The sequence below is a fragment of the Alligator mississippiensis genome, chromosome 4 (genome assembly GCF_030867095.1).
Source record: "Alligator mississippiensis isolate rAllMis1 chromosome 4, rAllMis1, whole genome shotgun sequence".
NCBI lineage: Eukaryota > Metazoa > Chordata > Crocodylia > Alligatoridae > Alligator > Alligator mississippiensis.
In genome coordinates, this window is record NC_081827.1 from 132,804,395 (window position 1) to 132,824,580 (window position 20,186).

The 20,186-nt window shown below is 41.5% G+C and overlaps 1 long non-coding RNA gene across 1 annotated transcript in view; it reads left to right on the plus strand.

The window, feature by feature from the left end:
* Positions 1–18,417, plus strand: part of LOC132250212 (uncharacterized) — a 54,433-nt gene extending 36,016 nt beyond the window's left edge. Inside the window, exons 2-3 of the long non-coding RNA XR_009461855.1 lie at positions 2,816–2,947; positions 16,904–18,417. This is a non-coding gene — a long non-coding RNA (uncharacterized LOC132250212). The remainder of the gene's footprint in view (positions 1–2,815; positions 2,948–16,903) is intronic.
* Positions 18,418–20,186: the final 1,769 nt, after the last annotated feature.

A 20,186-nucleotide genomic window follows, 5' to 3' on the forward strand; every position in this document is an offset into this window, starting at 1 on the left:
ATGGGGCCCTCCGTACCTCTCAGGATGGAGTCTCCTATGACGATCACTTGACGCTTCCTCCTTCGGGTCTGCTTGGCTCCTTCGGCCTGTTCAGAGCGAGAAGAGAGTGGAGTTGCCTCCTCGTTGCGGGTTTCCTCCTCTCCTTCCTTCTCCTGCAGAGTTGCCAGAGCCTCATACCTGTTATCCAGCTGGACTGGAGGAACTGGTACTGCTTTGCTGTGAGGAGCCCTGGTTCTGGTTGTGACCGTCTGCCACTCAGCAGTGGAGGGCACCTCCCGGTATGCTTCTTCCTTGTGTGCCTGGTCCTGCAGGGAAAGGAAATAACCATCAATTTCATCCTCCGCCTCCCTGATTCCTCTCAGTCTACTAACCTCCTCCTGGAGCTCCCTCACCTGCACCTCCAGGGCCCTAAGATGGGCACCTACAGGACAGGTGTGGGGGCCCCCATTCCCTGCCCCCCCAGCCCTGCTGGGCATCCCCCACAGGCCAGAGGGCAGGTGGATGCCAGCCCCCCCACGGGCTCTGTCTGGGTGGAGGCCATAAGACATATGGTAGTTCCCATTAAGCCTAGTCCTTCTCACCACCCCCTCTTTGTCAAGTCATAGTGAGCCACAGCATTGCATACAGTCTACCCAGAATCCCTCTCTCAACCTGGCCCATGTGATTACTTTCACCATTAGGCAAAGCTGGACTAGGTTGCCCTGTGCCTCATCTGCATACAAATTTTTGAAGGATCCCAGGACTTATGACAAGAACACCCAATTAGCACACGGACTCTTTCTTGGAGGTATCTAGAGTACACACACATACTGAGCAGTGCTGGGCTGTGGGGTCATCATGGCTTGAAATACTTTCGACTCTGGTGGGGCCCAGCGCAACGAGCTATGTGGTAAATCTTTGGTTTTGGACTAATGCCATGCATAGTTTGTACTACATGTAAGTAGCTGCCAAAGCACTGCTCAAAAGTATGTTCATAGATTACTTGTGCTAAAACATGAAGCAGTTTCAAAAAAGGTAACATGCATCAATTCTGGATGAACTAAACTTATGAGTACTACATGTAAACTGTGGCAGTCATGTTTAATTTGAAGGTTATTGTTTTCAAATTTCCTCCTCACTTCCATGTGCTCAAGGAGATCAAGGTCTGACAGTAAGGAGAGTGGGAAGGAGCTGTCAGGGGAAAAAGTTGTGAGGGAAACAGAGAGCAAAGGGCTACCTGACATCCTCCCTCTCCCCACCCACCCCCGATTTATTTTCCCTACTGTAATAGTGGGAGAGGGGCAAGGCAAGGCAAGGCAAACCTCCAATAATTAGATTCTATACCTGGAAAATGATAAGAAATATATACATTTTCTATATACAGAATCTAATTATTGGACGGTTGTCTCATAAGCAGGGTCATCTACTGGAGGAAATACAGTAGTCTGTGAACACTTTTTTCAAATTTCAACTTCTCTTCCCAATTCAAGGCAAAAAATGAAAGATTTGCAAAATCTTGAAAACTCTTGTTGGAAGGAAAAACACTTTCATGTCCACATCTATTCAAAACCTCATTTCCAGAAATTTTCTAGCCCAAATAGTATGGAAATCAGCAGCATATATAAGCCACAGTCTAGGTCCATTGCTTTGCAAGTTGTCTTAGTTTTCATCTCAGTGACTACTAAGGAATTATCTTAACATAAGGAAATTTTACAGCTGGGTGCCACCTCCTTCCAGATTTTTCATATATAGCATATGATATGAATGCCTCAGTCTGTAACTGGACCATACTTCACTTCCCAAATGATGCAATGGGCCATTGCAGACTTATAAATTCTAACTTAGATTTTGGGTCAGTGTAACAGGGAACCCTAGCCCTGTTACTAAGGGGCAGGGCTGCCCCTTTAAGACCCGAGTCTACAGGAACACCTAGCACCAGGAGGGTAGGGGTTAATAGCCCAACCACCGAGGCTGATCAGCTGAAAGGAAGGAGATAGGCTCTGGGCACATATAAACCCCAGGGCCGAGGGTGGCAGGGGGAGGTCTCTGGCAAGCAGCCAGGGGTGGAGAGCTCTTGCATGGCAAAAATACCCAGGAACGCTGTGGCTGCTGGCCAGACTGTTGCTGTGGCTAATGAGGCTCCAGGAGTCTACAAGGTATCCAGAGCTGGGTGGTACTCAATACTCAAGAAGCAGTTTGAAGATCCAGAGAGTGTGGCTTGTAGGACTTGTATTACATTATAGCCCAGGGGCTTATATTTATGTTATTGTTTTTTTTCCAGTGGACTTGGCTGAGGCTATTTGGGGAGGAGGAGGCCTCATTGGGGCACACTACTGTGCAAAGTCCCAGTGCCAGGGGGGCCATCAGACCCCAGCGCAGAGGGGGGCACAGTGACGGGGTGATCAGACCCCAGCACCAGGAGGCACAGCGACAGGGGTGATCAGACCCCAGTCCCAGGGGGCACAGTGCCAGAAGGCACAGAGACAGGGGGCAGACCCCAGTGTCAAGAGGCACAGCGACAGGGAGTGAGCTGGCCCAACATTCTAGGGTGCAGGTCAACGTTTATACACCATCTGTGAAGCAAAGGCCACCATGTAGGGGAGGTTTGGAGTGGAGGGTAGCGACCCCTAGTATTGGGGTAGTAAACGGGAAACCTCCCACCTGAGTAACATCAGAATTATTGCTCCATCAAGGCAAGGCAGGTGAGATAGGTGGGTGGGTAGCCCAGGGACAGAGGGTCAGGCCTACGTTAGACAGGCCCGGGGATGGACCCCTGTCACTGTCAGACTGCTCCCAATCACTCATGAAAACAACATTTTTGCCTCTTTTCCCTCAGATACAGCAGAGAGCACTACTTTTCCTGTTCCAAGGCTCTAGACCCATTAAGTGCCCAGGTGGTAGAAGTGAAGAATGTAAGGTGGTATGCTGAATTTGGATGATAATTTTGGAATTTTCCAGTGCTTCAGAGGTATGAAGTCATTCACAAACATCTACTAACAGATGGTCTTACTTTTTTCCACAATTTAGAGATATTGAAATATTACATCTGTGAAAACCATGATAAAAAAAACCCAGCAGCAGCTGGAATGAAAGTGGAATATGCCAAGTGAATGACATGTTACTCAAAAGTCAGAAAAAGCACCCTAATTCTGCATGTATGTACCGTGTACTGTGGCTGGACAGACATATAGTATTGAACAATTGCTTTTTCAATTGTGGATAGCATCAAAAACATTGTAAGAGAAGATGTATAAAATGCACATGTGCACTGATGAAAATGTCATGTGGAATGATTAAGAAAGTTGGGTAGTGTAGAAGATGATACCTACCAGTGACACTGGCTGTGCAAGGTAGCTACTCTGACTATACACACAGTAAACAAACCCCAGGAAAGCTCATCTGACATCAGTTGCATAGAGCTGCAAGCAGCTAGAATCTCTTAAAAATGGAACTAGATGTAGTATCAGCAGTTACACTTGTCCCCTGGAAGATATATGAAAAAGTAGTGAGAGCCATCCCACTTGTGCATCCTACAGTCTCTCTCTGGATGTCAAACAAAAGGACAAATAAAACTCGGGATTTCTGCAGTGTACCAGTTATGGCTGCTCTACTGGAAAAGTGAATCATCATCCATTTCTGTGAATGCATATATTATACTTGGCAAAACTGGTTTGACACAGTCATGGTCACAACTTGCAGTTCTCAGCAATGGGAATGATTTAATACTTCTGGAAGGGCATGTTGCACTTTTCAGTATTGATGTGAATAAATTACAATAGAGTTTAATTTATTTTTGTCTGAATGTTCTAAGAAGGGGACAGGGGCATTCTTAAGAAACTTTACCTACCATTGTAGGGAGACAGGATCAGTTATAACTATTGTGACAAGCAATGAGGATGTGGGGACTTGTAGTGATTTAAAAGTAATGGCTAGTCCTATAGACAAGTACCATATTTACCTGAATCTAAGACATGCCTACATTTAAGATGACCCCCAGTAATTAGATTCTAAACATGGAAAACTAATATAATTTCTTATAATTTTTCCAAGTATAGAATCTAATTATTGGACAGTTGTCTTAAATTCATCTCCCCACACTGCTAGAGCAGGGCAAGCATTGGCTGGGCGGGAGGTGGGGGAGTGTCAGGTGGCTGAGGTGGTCAGGCGGTCCCCCTGGCCCTCTGCTCCTCCAACTTCTTCCCCCTAGAGCCTGCCACCCTATCACCCGCACCCCCAACCCCAAACTCCCCACAGTCTCTTTCCTTTCCCCTTAATCCCCACAACCTCAGTTGCTTTCTCTCTTTAGGATGGAATAATCCCAATGCATTGGTACAGGCTGGGGGCTGACTGGCTGGGCAGCAGTTCTGCAGAAAAGGACCTGGGGGTTACAGTGGACAATAGGCTGAATATGAACCAACAATGTGCCCTTGTTGTGAAGAAAGCTAACAGCATACTGAGCGGAATTGGTAGGAGTTTTGCCAGCAGGTCAAGGGAAGTGATTCTTTCCCTCTATTCAGCATTGGTGAGGCCACATCTGGAGTACTGTGTTTAGTTTTGGGCCCCCCACTATAGAAAGGATGTGGACAAATTGGAAAGAGATCAGTGGAGGGCAAAAAAAATGGCAAGAGGTTTGGGAGGCATGACTTCTGAAGAGGGGCTGAGGGAAATGGGCTTATTTAGTTTGGAGAAGAAAAGACAGAGGGCATTTAATAGCAGCCTTCAACTACCAGATGGGTGGTTCCAAAGAGGATGGAGCTAGATTGTTCCTAGTGATGGCAGATGACAGAACAAGGAGCAATGTTCTCAAGTTGCAGCAAGAAAAGTTTAGGTTAGATATTAGGAAGAATTTTCTCACCAGGAGGGTAGTAAAACACTGGAACAGTTCACCCAGAGATGTGGTGCAATCTCCATCCTTGGGAGGTTTTCAAGACCCAGCTAGACAAAGCTTTGGTTAGGATGATCTAGTTGGGGATGGTCCTGCTCTGAGCAGGGTGTTGGACTAGATGACCTCCTGAGGTTGCTTCCAACCCTGATTTTCTATGATTCTTCTGGCTCCCCATAGTCTCTGCTTATTCCCCTCCCATCCTTACTGTCAAACGCTGCTCAGGCTGTATTTCCTTCCAGATCATGGAGCACAGTATGTGGAAGCATGGGCCCTGCTGGCCCACATAGCGATGTTGGCACTGCTAATTACCCAAGCAGGGGATGGAGTTTCCATGTACCCTGTGCCCAGAATGGAATCCAGCCTGAGCCAGGACTGAGCTATACCTGACAGTAAGAGGAGAAAGGGTGGGGGGGAGCAGAAGCTGCAGAAGGTAAGCAGATGTGAGGGGTAGGCAGCTGCCTGTGGGTCTGCCTCTGGCCCTGACTCAAGCTCTTTGGGGTGGTGGTGGGGCGGGGGGGCAGGACTTATCTTACATTTGTGTTAATATGATAATCAGGTACATTAACAGGTAGCCAGATGTTTAAGACAGGTGGTTTAACTCATGTTCATTTGCAAGTGAATGTGAGAATAAGTGTCATGCCCCCAAAAGGACTGTTCCAGTTTAATAGATGGCCCTTTTGAGAAGCATCATCTCCAATGATCAGAGACCCAAAAACTATGAAAATATACAGGCAAAAAGGTAAACTAGAGGCCAGAGACAGGACCATGAAGACAAAGTGACCTCATTTAATTACCTAATAGTAAAACACTGAGTGCCTTGTCTCCATTTATCATTTTGGAACCAAATAACTATCAATCCTTGTCGTCTTGCATTAAAAAGGCCCAACATATTCGTGTTCATGAAGTCAATGTATGAGATTAAGCCATCATTGCATGCAAGTAAACATGCTAAGTGAAAACTCTCAAAAACTGAACTGAACTGTGTAAGCTTTTGCAGATGCAAAAGGCCTACATAAAATGAAGATTACGGCAGCTTGTATAAAGTATGTCCTTTTTTCTATAGTCACTACACAGCTATTTCCTTATGATTTATAAACTGTTATTATTATTCCTTGCAAAATCTAACAACCTTCCTTTACCTTCTGTATCAGAATAATTTTCAACTGCAAGCTATTACTGGGTTAACAATAAAACACAAAATCACTATTAGAAAAAACTAAAAGATGCCCCTGATAGGTAACGTGGTATGTGAGTCTTTAATGTAGAAAGAAGGGAGGAAGTGTGATCTTCAGTTTGACATTCATTTACCAAACACCTGTGCCTATGAGTGCACTTTGTGCCTCAGAGCTATTGAGGGAAATACAGTGAAGGTTTGACTAACTGCAGTATAACTTACTGTTTTTCTTAATAATGTATGGGTTGCTGAATACCACAAAAGAAAAAAGTTATCTTTAGACAAGGCTGTTTATCAAGTTTAATTAATGTGTCAGAACACAGTACAGTGAACTAAGGACTGATGATGCTGATTTCTCCACCTTAGTGGGATTAACCACTTCCAACACAGGAAAATCTTGTCAGTGCTAACATTGAAAATAAACAGGAATGCTTATTTCTTTTCTAGCATGCATTACCCATGTTGCAGCTTATGCCCAGGAGTTAAAGCAACATGAAAATATTTAAGGAATCTCAATAGCACGTTTCTTTTATGTGGACTGAAGAATGGCTAAAGATGCTTTAGAGAAATATTGTGCTTAAAACACTTGCTATCGATTAGAAGTTATATGCTATGCCAGAAGTCTTAAAGCAATACTACTTCATCATTGTGTATACTCCAGCACACAAAGGTTCACATTAATTTTCAACTAACAACTCAGAGACAAACAGCCATGTTATGGCCCAAACCTAGGCAAAACTATGAACATTCCCCTCCTTTTATTTTTGTCCTTTGTGAAAAACTTGTCCCAAGCTTGTCTAAAGACTTGTTGAGAACACTGACCCAGCTTGAAACGAAACTTTTCACCTGCTTTCAAATACTGTAATCTGGATATGTCATCCAGTCAATGGGGCTCTTGGAGGGGCCAGGAATTCGAGTGCAGGGGCCCACCACTGAATTCTGGGGTGGAGACCCCTGTTGGTGACACATTTTGATGGTTGTGTTAATCCCAAGTCTCCTTGAGCTGACACAATGCTGCTTGCCCCATCACCACTGATGTTTGCCTTGCTGCCAGAGGTGGGTTCAGGTGCAGCCCAGAAGGAGCCCTGTGGTGCAGCTCGGACCTCACAAGGACATTTGCAATAGTTTTAAAAGGAAAGGAGGAGCTTCTCCTCTCTAGCCTGCACAGGCTTTTATGCCGTAACTGTTCTGTGTGCATAAGCCTGTAGCCATAACAGCGTAGCATAACCACTTGCACTTCAACCCTGCTTCATCTGGGGTTACAGTTAGGATAATTTACCTCACTTGTCTCCCTACAGCATCCCGAGCAAATAACAGTTACAGGTAATAGCTGCCACACACTCCTGAGAACTACCTTCCCTTCTCCTTTTGAAGATGCTACAAACATGGATTAGTCCATATCCCAAGTTACACTCTTTTCAGTGAAATTCAGTGAAACAGGGGTTTTTTTCATCAGAAAATGATATTTCACCAAAACTGAAACTGGTCACATGACTATATCTCAGTTTCAATCAAACTTTCTTGGTGAAGTGTTGTCAAATCCTGGACTGAAATGAGAGAGAGAGAGAGAGAGAGAGAAATACAGTGAAATCCTGGTTTTTTCCAAAATTAGATTTCTACCCTGCTGCAAAGGTGAGAGTTTTTAAATTAGCCAGGTCTATACATATAAACAGCTGCACAAGACAGTGGAGATGTCTCAACTTTATGGAGAACTGGTGCCCACTGAACCCACTGAGGCAAGAGCTGCAACAAACAGCTGAGCAACTTGCTCTTAATTCAGTAACTTGCTGTGAACTAAGCTGTTTGCAAACCATTCCTATATGAAAAATACAGGTCCTAGTACATTATGGGTGCATCTATATGTCACCCTATGGTGACATAGCAACGTGCTATCTTGCCATACAGCATGCTATGGTGACATAGGGATCATGCAGGTCTACACGTTATCACCGGCTACATTACCGTAGCAGCATGCTCCTCAGCTATAGCATGTCATTACAGTGATGTACCAGCAAACTCTAACTGTGCACTATGTGCATGGCGCAAAAGGAAGTACTAAAGCACAGCACCATAGCAACATTGCCATATGGTGATATGTAGATGTGCCCTATGACAACCAAACAAAACAAAAAAAACAAACCCCTCCAACTCTTCTGGAAGTATTCCGTACTCCCATGTGAAACGAGATATTTATCTATGATAAAGTTTTGATTGTGTTTGTCCTTCATATGACCCATTAATTATAATGGGATGTTAGCCCAAGTATCCATGGTTGAGTACATGACCCCAATCCTACAGTAGGATCCACTAACATATGCACTTCCAATAGAGAAAAGACCACTGAATTGAATGGGACTATATGAATGAAAGTGTCTGCCTACTTGGATTGGATTGTAGATTCTGGGCCAGCTAACAGCTGACTCCTGATTTTTTTGTGTGTTTTGACCATTTTTTGTATTTTTTCTTTTTAAAAGGAAAACAAAAGATTGTCATTACCATACATCCTTGATAAGCAACCAAAATACTCCTAGTTATTCCTAATGTTCTCTTTGGATTATTTAACAGTGGAAATATTCATGTACTGATATATGGAAAAGCAAAAAACTAAGCCAACAAACAAACACCGCCCCACCCCCCCAACCCTGATGTCTAATACTAAATTTAAATGTTGAAATAGAAACCTTCCTACTTCAAGTAACAACCTTTTTCAAGTCTGAATATTCTGAACCTGAACTGCTGATGAATATAAATGGTTTCACATGCTATAAAAATCAGCAAGAAATAGTAGTTGTCCCAGCCAAGAACTTGTAACTTTTTATATTGTCTCTCAGATCACATTGAGACCTGATTCAAAATCCACTGAAGCCAAAAGGTGCCTTAATTTCAATGTGCTATGGATCATTTGCTGAACAGGTCTTGATAAGTTGTTGGGACTGCTGGGGCTCAAACCCAACTCTTCCCGGCTTGCGGGTGGAGGCCTGGGTTGGGCTGCAGTGCCATCAAGCAGGTGTCTGGGTGCCAGACCTAGCCCAGCCAGGACCTTCCTGTGACCCAGGGGAACCAATGGAAACCACATGCCCTTGATGGGGGGGGGGCACCCCCTCCCCTCCAGCTTGCTATGGGACATTGTCCTGGAAACAATGGTTGTAGCCTTCCTGTTTGGGACCCATGTGCCTTGTTCCTGCCTGAGCCCTAACTTGGACACTAGTACTTCACTTCTGCTTATCCTGTTGGCTTGGCCTTGACCATAGACCCATCTTGACCTTGATGCCAGATCCCAGCATGTTACCTCTGACTCAGAGTGATACCTGATGCTATGACCCTCAGCTTTGGCTTCTGAACCCTGACCCCTCACACCTAGGTTGCACCCATGATACAAGTCACGTAACTTCTCTGTACAAATTGGTCCTTTCCACAAAATGAAGCACTACTAATTACTCATCATACTTACAGGATGAATAATCAGTGTTTACAAAGTCCTTTGAAACTGTGAAGTGCTCATTAATGGTAAAGTAGATTTTATGAAAAATCTAAATTGTCTTATTTAGATCACTTCCTATAGAAATGTATATTCCCCCTTTGCAGACAGCAAAAATCATAGTGAATTAATTATGAAATCCTGAATTGTACTACCCATATAATGGTAGTGAAAAACATTATCAGTATTGTGTTGATAAAAATCTTTTAATCAAATTTCACTACAAAATATAACTGCAAAAAATGCAGACTAGAACTTACCATTTTATATAAAGTCTTAACATGATTTTAAGACAATTTATAAAAGCATATAAACCCAGAGTGACAAATGACAGAATATTTCCCTTTGTTTCTATACAACAGCATTTTAAGTGACCTAATTTCCCAATCATTAGATCCCTATAAAACAAGCAAACAAATGTAAAAACAAAGAAAGAACCCTGTCAAATTAAATTCCTACTTTGCTGTTCAATATTTTCTCCTTTGTACAAAGAGCACTGTACCTGTAGCAACATTGCATTACTGGGAGGTATATTGCAGTTGTGGGAGGCATGTTCTGTATAAGGAATTTACCTTGTAAATTGGACTCAGGTGATCTATCACAGCAGACTTATGGACCTGAAATGATGTTGAAGTCAAACATCTCAAGTAATTTTTGACAGGTTAGTGTCATTCTTCTTATTGTATCTTGTGTGTGGACATGGGGACTAAGTAGTTGCCATGACAATTTTATATAAAAACTAATTAATATGGACATAAAATGCAAAAAAAGATTCATCACAGTTGAAATAGACTTTCTACCAATAACTATCTCAATATACTTTGTGGCATTTTTTTAATGCAAATTTATTCCCTCATTTCTTTCGTGATTGTCTTTTGTAGATTTTAACAGCAGTAACCTTAACATTCAGCTGTCTGAGCTGTCAGTTACAGATACTGACAGCTTCTGATTCACTGATTAGATCTTTGGTTTTACTAAGTCTAATTAGCATAAATCTGATAGATTCAAGTCACAGAGAAAACCAATTAATAATTAGTGCCTTTTGAAGAAGAACAAGACTTCCTAAAAAATCTGAAATAATGTAACTTAATCCTTTCTTTAAAAAGAAGTGATGCTTTTCTGAATATGTAGATTTTGCTTGCTCTGCTAAAAAGGTGAAAGCGAGTCCTTTCCCTGAGCCCCCTAATTCTCGCAATATTCATTAATATATACAACATTTTGTAAAGTGCCCAAAATCTTAGTAATAAACTGAACCAAACAAGGATATTAAACAGTCTAAACCAGGAGCTGCCAACGTTTTTGGGCAGAGTGCCAAAAACACCCCAACCTTGACTCATAAGATGTTGGCATGCCAGGAGCAGATGAAGGGGGAACTGTGAGGGGTCTGATCCTTGCTGTGTCAATGCAGCCTTGGCCCCTTCCCTGCCATCCATCTGGAGGTGCATGCGCACCCACTGCCAGCAACGAGCTAGTCTGGGGCTCTGTAGACCTTGATACAACAGCTTGAAGCCTCTCCACCACCTGCTGCAACAGCCTGGGCTCCATGGCAGGTGGCAGGGGCCTGCCCAGAGTGTGAGCCAGCTGTGGCAGATTGTAAGCCACTGCACCCAGGTCTGTAGATGCTCAGCCCAGATCATTGCTGGCAGTGGGTGAATGTGCACCTCAGGGCAGACAGCAGGCAAAGGGCCAGGCTGCATTGCCACAACAAGGATCAGGCCCTTCATGGACGCCCCACTGTCCACCTGGATTCGCGCATGCACCTACCATCAGCAACAAGCCAGCCCGGGGCTCTGCATATCTCTGTTGCTGGCAGTGAGTGCACGCATGCATTTTAACAGACGATGGGGGAGTTTGAGGGGTCCATAGTCCCTTTCCCGCTTCCGCCGCAAGGTACACATGCCAAGTAAAATGCCTTTGCCAATCCTTGCACTAAACCCTGATCTAAATTTTGTGGCTAAACCTTGATACATTTGTATAATTAGATATAAAGAAACAAAGTTTCTTTAAGCTTTCTTTTTATACTTGCACAATTTTCTGTGCACATTGATTTGCACATATATGGGATTTTTGTGCATACATAAAGCTATGCACAAAATCTGGCTATATATTTATATTCTTCAATGCAGGCTTATCTTCCCTAACTTTAGCAAAAGAAGAATCTCATGTATTTACATCTGAGCATATCCATTGGATTGAACTTATAAGAAGCACATTTTCAATCAGTAGTTGGTTTCCTACTATAGTGGTATTTTTAAAGATTTAAGCAGTAGAAGTGACAGGCTGCTAACCCTAACCACAGAGGGAAACGGTGTATAATCCTATCTTTCCTGCCTGTGCAATAGACCATCACTTGGAAAAAAAATATAAAAGAAAACATTCCCTTTATTTTGTTCAGCTAAATGTCGTACAGTGTTTTTGTTTATATGAAAATATTGCAGATAACCTCTTAATTTCGTTTCCCCACTGATATTTCTACCAAGAAAAAAAGATATTCAGCTTAGTATTTTAGCTTTTTTTTTTAAAAAACACATAAAATGCACTACAACTTCCCTCAGGAAGAAATAAACTTTGAGGAAAATCACGAGAAAGTTTGCACAAGGCACTTCTTTACCAACATTATAGCACTTCTCCCACTATTTCAGTGTGCTAGGTTCTGAAATCTTTGCTTAATTTTTCTCAGTTTAAGCTAAACTTTTCCTCAGTTCAATGAGAAAATTGCCCTGCACATGGCAAACATTGCCTGAGATTTTCAAGAGTTACTGACTAATGATTTTGTATGCTTAACTTGGGGGATAACAAGGCAAGGTATTTTTTTTTCCTCAGAAAGAAATGAGTCACTACTCACTGAAAACCATACTCCTTCAAAGCATTTCAAGTTAGGATCTCAGAAACTGAGTTGACAAAAATCTCAGCCACAAATTTCAAAAGCTAGTTGAGACAGGGGAGTAACAAGCAGTGTTGGTATCCTGGACACAGAAGTTGACATGTACAGCAGAGCAAGGTTACTCAGCACTGCAGGATCCTGCTCGTGTCCCCTCTTAAATCAGCACCAAAAATTGGTGCCCTGCTTGCCCTGCCCTAGTGATGCTACTGATATAAAATCCCATTTCTGAGTTCACTGAAGTAAATGAGTTGAATTCCCTTGACTACATTATGAGCAGGTCTCTAGCCTACTTCTTTTAAATCACTATTACCACCAACTGTTTAACATCATCTGTTAGAACTTTAATCAAATACATTTTTCATGCCTTTCAAGTTTACAATGTAAAGAAAAAATGCTGATGTTTTTGCAGTACTATAAACTATTCCTTTATTGCTTTAGGTTTTGAACCTTATCTGAAACAGAAATCATTAGGGACTTGTGTACTTGCAAGACATACTATTGGGTAGTTACTGAACAGGACCTTAGGGTGAGAGTTAAAAGACATGGATTCTAATCCTGACTCTTGCCACTAACTTAGTATGTGTCTTAGTAGTCAGAATAGTCTTAGACCTGTGGGCTGATTTTATTTTTTATGAACCAAAATTGTAGCTCTAAATTAAAAGCTCCATTCTCAGAGTGGTCCCATTTTTAATTGTGTATTGCAGAAAGAGGTAGGGTTACTATATTTCCAGCATCAAGAAAGAGAACAGCTGTTGTGCAGGGGGAGGAGGGTATATGACTTGGGAGGGGCAGGGGGCAGTGATATGGCAGTGCCCTGCCCCTGCCCATTCTATTGCCTCTCACTCCCAAGCCACACACCCCCTGGCCTGCCCCCCAGTACCCCTCACTCAGAAGTCACAGCCCACCCAGCTCTGCCATTGACCCTCACTCCTGACCCACAGCACTCTGCTCCACCTAGCCCTATCCCTGTGGGGACAGGCACTGGCTCCAGTGACACCGGGCCAGCCATGCAGCTCCCTGCTGCTCCCTCCCTGCCTCCTTCCCCCTCTCCCGCTGGAGTGGTGTGCATCTGGGGCATGCACCTCCCCTTCACTGCTGCAGTCCCAGTCCCAGCCCCAACCCTCCCACCACTCAGACACACGCAGACACACAACCAGCCCCTTTCAGGGGCAAGCCAGGAACAGAGCAAAATCCAAGGCATTTGATCGTATTTTAAAAGACTACCCAGACTGAGATCAGAGGATCTAAAAAGAGGACATGTCAAGGAAAACCTGGATATATGGTAACTGTAGGTATACTCTCAGATACACTTCTTAACCTGATTTATTTGGGGGTGAAAGAATGCAATTTACCCCACTCTCAGATGAGCCTGTCACCTCAAATAATAATCACTTTTTAAATCCTCTGAAACCAAGTGAGTTTCAAGCACCATCTTTTTTCCTGTCTGAACCAGAGAGTCTCTAAGGTATCACCCTGACCTGTTTCCCTGTTTGGAAGGATGCGAGGGTCGGACTTTGCAAAAGATTTCTTAAAAGATTTTTTTTTTTTAATTTAATGGATGGAACAAGTCATTATAGATAAAAAATATATATTTAAAACAGCTGATATTCAGCTTTAGTGTTGCACAAATTTTGCTGAAAGCTGCATTAGACAGACTTTGCTTTTAAGCTACATAAGCAGCCCATACTTAATCAAATTTCACGCTTTCTGAAAGAATATGACTTTGACTTAATGTCAGCAAGACAAACTGAGACCATCGGTCCTAGTCGAGATCCCCACTCTTTCAGGAAGCTTGGTTTCCTGAAAGCTTGCACTTCCTTTTTGTGTTTAGCTCTATATACCATATTATTATACAGGGCTTACGTGTGAATTTCTCCTTCTGCCTCTGATGGCTTTCTCCCAGTCAACTAACCAGGCCATCAAGGAGAATACTCCATGAAGGTGACTCCACTTCTTGGTTAGTTAAGCCCGTTAAGGCTTAGGGGTTTAGGATTTTATCCATCTGTGGGGCAGTGAGTAGATGCCGTTCCTTCTGATAATGGACCATTTTAAAAGGCGAGTATGTAAGTATAGGTTTTCACAGATCTTTAGATGATGAAAGATTCAGATGCCAAGTGAAAATTTCCGAGGTGCCCAAACAGTTAGGCATCTAATCTAAATCCAGATTAGATGCCTAACTCCAATTGAAATAAATTTAGGCACTTTCATAAATCTCTTTAGATACCTGTCTATCCTAAATACCTGTGAAAATCTAGTACTTTGCCCTTCATGTGATTTTACAGTACAAGATCTTCATTTTGTGGATTTAAACACTCCAAAAAATCTGGGGAGGGGAGGAAATAAAGACCCCTCTACACATTGCATGTATCAAGCAATTAATTGCACAGTTACATTGAGACCAGCTATATGTGCAAAATACTTATCATGCAATAAAAAGCTCCAACCAGTTATAAAGTTAGACTTTAGAGAACCTTTGTGTTTTGGAATATACACAATGATGAAGTTATAAAGTTAGACCTCAAAAAAGTATACTAACTTTATAGCTGGTTACTATTGAGCTTTAATTTGCATGTGTAGCAGGGTCTCCCCTGTGGCTGGGAGCCCTGTCAGTTCCTGCAGGAGCGCACTGTGCCCAGCCTGAAGCCCTGGGCATCAGGCATAGAGTTCTTGGTCCCAGCTGGGTATGACCCCTGCAGTTTGGAGTCCCCTCAGCCAGGACTGGGCTCCTCCTACCACTGGCAATAAAGTGTGATTGTATCTAATGCATAATCCAACGATCATGCCTCTGGCGGTGTATGCATGACATGGTAGGAGGCTCAATTGTGTGGGTCACAAACTAAATACAATTGCACCTTTACATGCAAGTGTAAAGAGGGCCTAAGAGTTGCAGAAAGAGGAGAAAATTAGTTGCTAGTCATTTTTAGGGCTGGCCCATAACTCATTGTTGTGGCAATTTGTTGCTACCATAATTATACAAAGTTTCAGAACTTCTCAATGCTTCATTTTGATCAAGAGTAGCCGTTAGAGAAAATCTGATAAAAGTCCCAAAACATTTATCTGCAATACCCTCCTTCATTTCCAAAGATATATATTTAGAAGTAATGCCCACTTCATATGTGATGTGAATGTTAATCACAATTTTACTATATAACAGTAAATTAAGCATCAAGACTCATTATAACAAAAAAAGGAACAAAGCAGCATTAAGTTGTTTGTTGTAACCCTTTTTTGTGGACTCTTCCTGCTGTTCTCAATGGAAGATGAACATCAGCCCCAATATCACAGTCAGTTAAAAACTGCAATATCCAGGCCCTGGGAAATTTCAGAATTTCATCACTTGTTTTTAATAGAAATCTGGAAAAGAATTTAATATATATTTGGCTTTCACAAAACGCAAAGTTCTTTATTTACAATTTTTTAGCATTTGGACTGGCTTATATTAAGATTGATTGTTATACTGTCCGAAATTTAAATTTTTCCTTTTGACTTGGCTCTACATTGAAAAGTGTTTGTGTAAGCTGCTACACTGCAACAGAGGAGCAGTACACGCCTCTGTTTTTATCTGTTAGTTGGACTTTGCAGGTAGACAACATCCCATGACCATGGAACTCCATTGATATAGAACACAGATTGGAGTGCATTATCATAGTCTGATCAAGGGAGTCCAGCTTAGAGCTTGGTTGCTACATTATCTGATGATTCCATGTGCACTGAATATGCTCCTACCTCTATACATCCTGCCATCCTGCCCCTGCACCATCTAAGAGGAACAGATGAAGGATGAGGATAGGGTAATAGTTGGTTGGGGAGGGGCTGTGGAACGCGAAGAGCTCCTTCTGAACTGTACTATCCTTACAGAAAGATTGAGCATAAATGAGCAAGCTCTAGATCAGGACTACAAGAACTAAGTAGGACACAACCAAAGTTATACATTAAATGTGGTTGCCAGCAGAGCACTTTCTTCATTTGCCAAAGTAGGAAGGTGTATGGTAAACACAGGGCTGGATCTGAGGGGCACTGATGCATTTGCATACTTTCTCACACTTTGATGCCTGCCCCACCCAAAATTTAAAACCAACTCCCTGGCAGTGGCAGCAGCATTTCTAGCCACAGACTGCTGAGGGAGTCAAACGACTTCATGGCTCATTATAATGTGCCAGATCCCTTCTAAACTTCATTCCATAGGCGTTAAAGACCCTCTCCCCTTTTTAATAGTTTTGATGTTTCACCCTTTCCTCTGCAGTTCTGCTGTCTGTTAGCAGCTCCTGGTAGTGAAGCTCCAATTTAACAGCCCTACAGATTGTTTTTAATTCATTCCAATGAAGTTATATTTGTTTTTTGCTTCAATCTTAAACTGAATAATATAGCCCTATGCCCCTAGCATTTTAGTAAAACGTATTGTTTGGTTGTTTTGTTTTTTTAACTGGGTAAAAATGTGTGTTTCTTTATATAGGTGATGATGCATCTCATCATGTGCACTCCCTTCCCTTTTCAAAATTCTAGATCTGTCCATGGGTGAACATGACAGGAAACAGGAGGAAGAAAAAAGGAAATCTTATGGCTAACACAGTTCATTGCAGCCCTGGAGAAGCAGATTCTATCAGCGCCTCTTCTGTAGAGTACCTCAGGGATTCTAGGCAAATTAAATAAGCTACTGGGATGTTTTCATTATCTGTATCCAACTTGAGAATCTAGGGATCCAATTTACAGAAGAGCTGAGAACTCATATCTGCAACTGAGTACATGAGAAATGTACTCCAGTTACATAAAATGCTTTATGCTAAATAATCAGAAGAAAAGGGTTCCTCGAATTCGGCATCCAAACTTAGCTGACGCCATTGCTAATTTTAGCCTTAAAATTGTGTGTGTCATTTCTCTGTGTATAAAATGGGTATCATTAGACTATTTCAAAGCATTATAAAGTCAGTCTTGTTTGTATAGTGCTAAACTACATACGGTGACAGTAGTGCAGAAAAGCCCACCAGGAAATTATTTTATATTTAATGTAAAGTTCTAATGGAGTACAATATATAATGCATAGAACCATATATTAAATGAGGTTGAAATAATATTGAAAAGCTGCTTGTTCAATGGGCAACTCCCATCCCACATGCTAAATGATTCAGGGACCTTGTGGGGCAGGGGAAAAGCAAATGTGACTGTACATTTAAACATGATATCACAACATGTTTGTGCAAAGACATAAAAGATCAACTAGGGAAAACTAATTTTACTATTTTATAATTTTGAGTTCACTTCTATCCCCAATCTTTGCCTTCTTTTAATGTAAGCACTTTTCGCTGCCATATATGGATAGAAATAGTAATATCCATCCAATTCTGCACTAACTGAAATTCATAGCAAAGCTTGCATTATCCTCAGTGGTCACAGAACAATGCATAAAGGACCAACATTTCTTATTGGTTATACCAGCATCAAGTTAGTTCCTGTTTACATCAAAATAATTAAAATCAAAATTTAACTTGTTTTAGTGTATTGTAGAATGTTCCTGGAAAACTCCCACATAGCTGCAGAAACATAATCTTTAATTAGTAGTGATATAACCTTGTATGACAAATGAAAATACAACTGTTCTCTTATTTCTGCAACCATAGCTTCTTGCTAAAATTATATTCTTAGGTAGCATATCTTACTTGTTTGATGTTTGTATGCAGGGAATTGTTTTAGTAATACCTATTTTGTGATCATTTGGCTCTATGGATAAAAAGCCTCTAAAAAGCTGGCATTGATGAGTTTGCCCTAGTATATGTGGAAAAGGTGACATTAGGTTGCAAGCTTCAGACTAGAATAGATTTCTTTGATGTTTTTCTACGACAGGAAATTACTATACATCTTTCTGAGAGCTAGTCAGGTTTAGGTTAAGGATGTCACATATTTGCAGGAATTGTATTCTTAGCAAGTTGCCATGTAAATGAGGTGTCTAGCAGAACTCACTATCTTTGCAATATTAATAGCCTCCCCAAGTGATGCATCTCCAGAGAAACTGTTTTACGGAACTGGGTTGGAATCCACAAAACAAGAGAATTATAACTTGTAGATAAATAAATGTATAAATAGCAATCTTCACTGAACTCAGTGTTTTTAGGGTACCCCTTCCCCCCTCCCTTTCTTTTTGGGGAAACATTTTTCCATACAATCAGAATTCTAGTTATGGGCAAATATACAAGACAAACCCTCAGGCCCTGACTCTCTTCTGACATATACCTTTAACACTGACACCACACATTCAATGCTGCCTCTCCCGTCAATGCTGGGTGATGTTTAAAGTGAGCAGACACTCCTCTTCAATACAAAAGATAACTGTTAATTCTTTGCTGTTTCCATTTTATTTGAGAAATATTTTTTAAGCTTTCTTGATCGTAATGTAAGACTAGTGGCTCAAACTTCTAGGTGGGTCATGTGGAACTATGTTCTAACAACTGAAAAAAGCAAGAGATGAACTGGGGATGTGGATGAAAGGGCTTTTGGATCCACATTTCCAGGGGTCCTAAAAAAGCCAGACATCATGGAGATAAATAGATAAATATTTATATGTGTATGCAGAGAATTTCAAACTAGCTTGCTTTTAATGACCCAAAAAAGGCTTTTTTTAAGACACCAGCAAGAATATTTTGACTTTTTCTTCTCTTTCTGTGCAAGTATTCTTGAGTTCTATGAAGTCTTATCTATTCAGGTTATTGCCATGTACTATTTCAGAACAAATCCTAGAAAGAAGAAACAAACCAAGATAGAAATAGCTATGTTTTTTACTGCTTTCTTGGTCTCTCAAGGTCTGCAAATTGTTTTGGCTTTAGTTTTCAAGGAACCCTGAATCAGGGGCCCAATTAAAAAGCAATTAAGTGCTTTCATTACTTCACAGTATCAGACCCAGAAAAGCTACCTCTTGGAAGCAGAGCTGTTCATGGGGCATAGGATTAGGGAAGCATAAAAGTCCCTGCTGAAACCATACCCTTAAGTCATTTGCAAATGAAGCAACAAACCCCCTCCATATACACATTTTTCCATCTAGGATTTACACTGGTAAACAACACAAAACTCTGACCCATTAAGCTAATGTTAGAGCCCATTATTTAATGTAATTTTTAGCACATCTGTAGTTAGGATATGTAATTATTATTCACCCAATAGGAAAACTAGGAAATGGATAGATGCAATGATACTTGTTATCTCAGAACAACATACCTTAACACCTGGCAGGGAAAACTGATTTAGCTGCTTGGAATATCACATATTTAGTTGTATTTCAAAGAAGAAACACAAAAGGAAATAGGCTTCCATTGTTAAAATGAATTTCAAAGCCTAGGACAATTCTGCTGTTGTTCTGGATAGAGGAGAAATATTTGCTCAGCTGCCAAAAGAATCATGTCAGTGAATATTCTTTGAAAAAAAAAAGTGTTTTATCTGCAGATACTTGCATATAATTCTCAATGAGGTTAATGGGAGTTCTGTGGGCATATCTGAAAGCAGAATTTGGTCCAAAATACTGGTAATAAATGTTAGGGTGACAGTACTTGGCTCTTGGGGAACACTGGATTTGCAGCTGAATAAAAGGCTATAACCTGTGGCCTAGCAAAGCTGCTAACCGCAAGGCAGAATGGTATGTTAAAAGTAACCTTGCTAGATGCTTAGGCAAGCATTTTCCTAACAATATAGTAGTGTTGTAAGATATATAGCTCATTGTGTAAGAAGAAGAGGATGCATCCTACCAGTTATCATTAGGAGATAAAGCAGAAGTAAGACCTTGGAGATGGTGAAGAAATCAGCA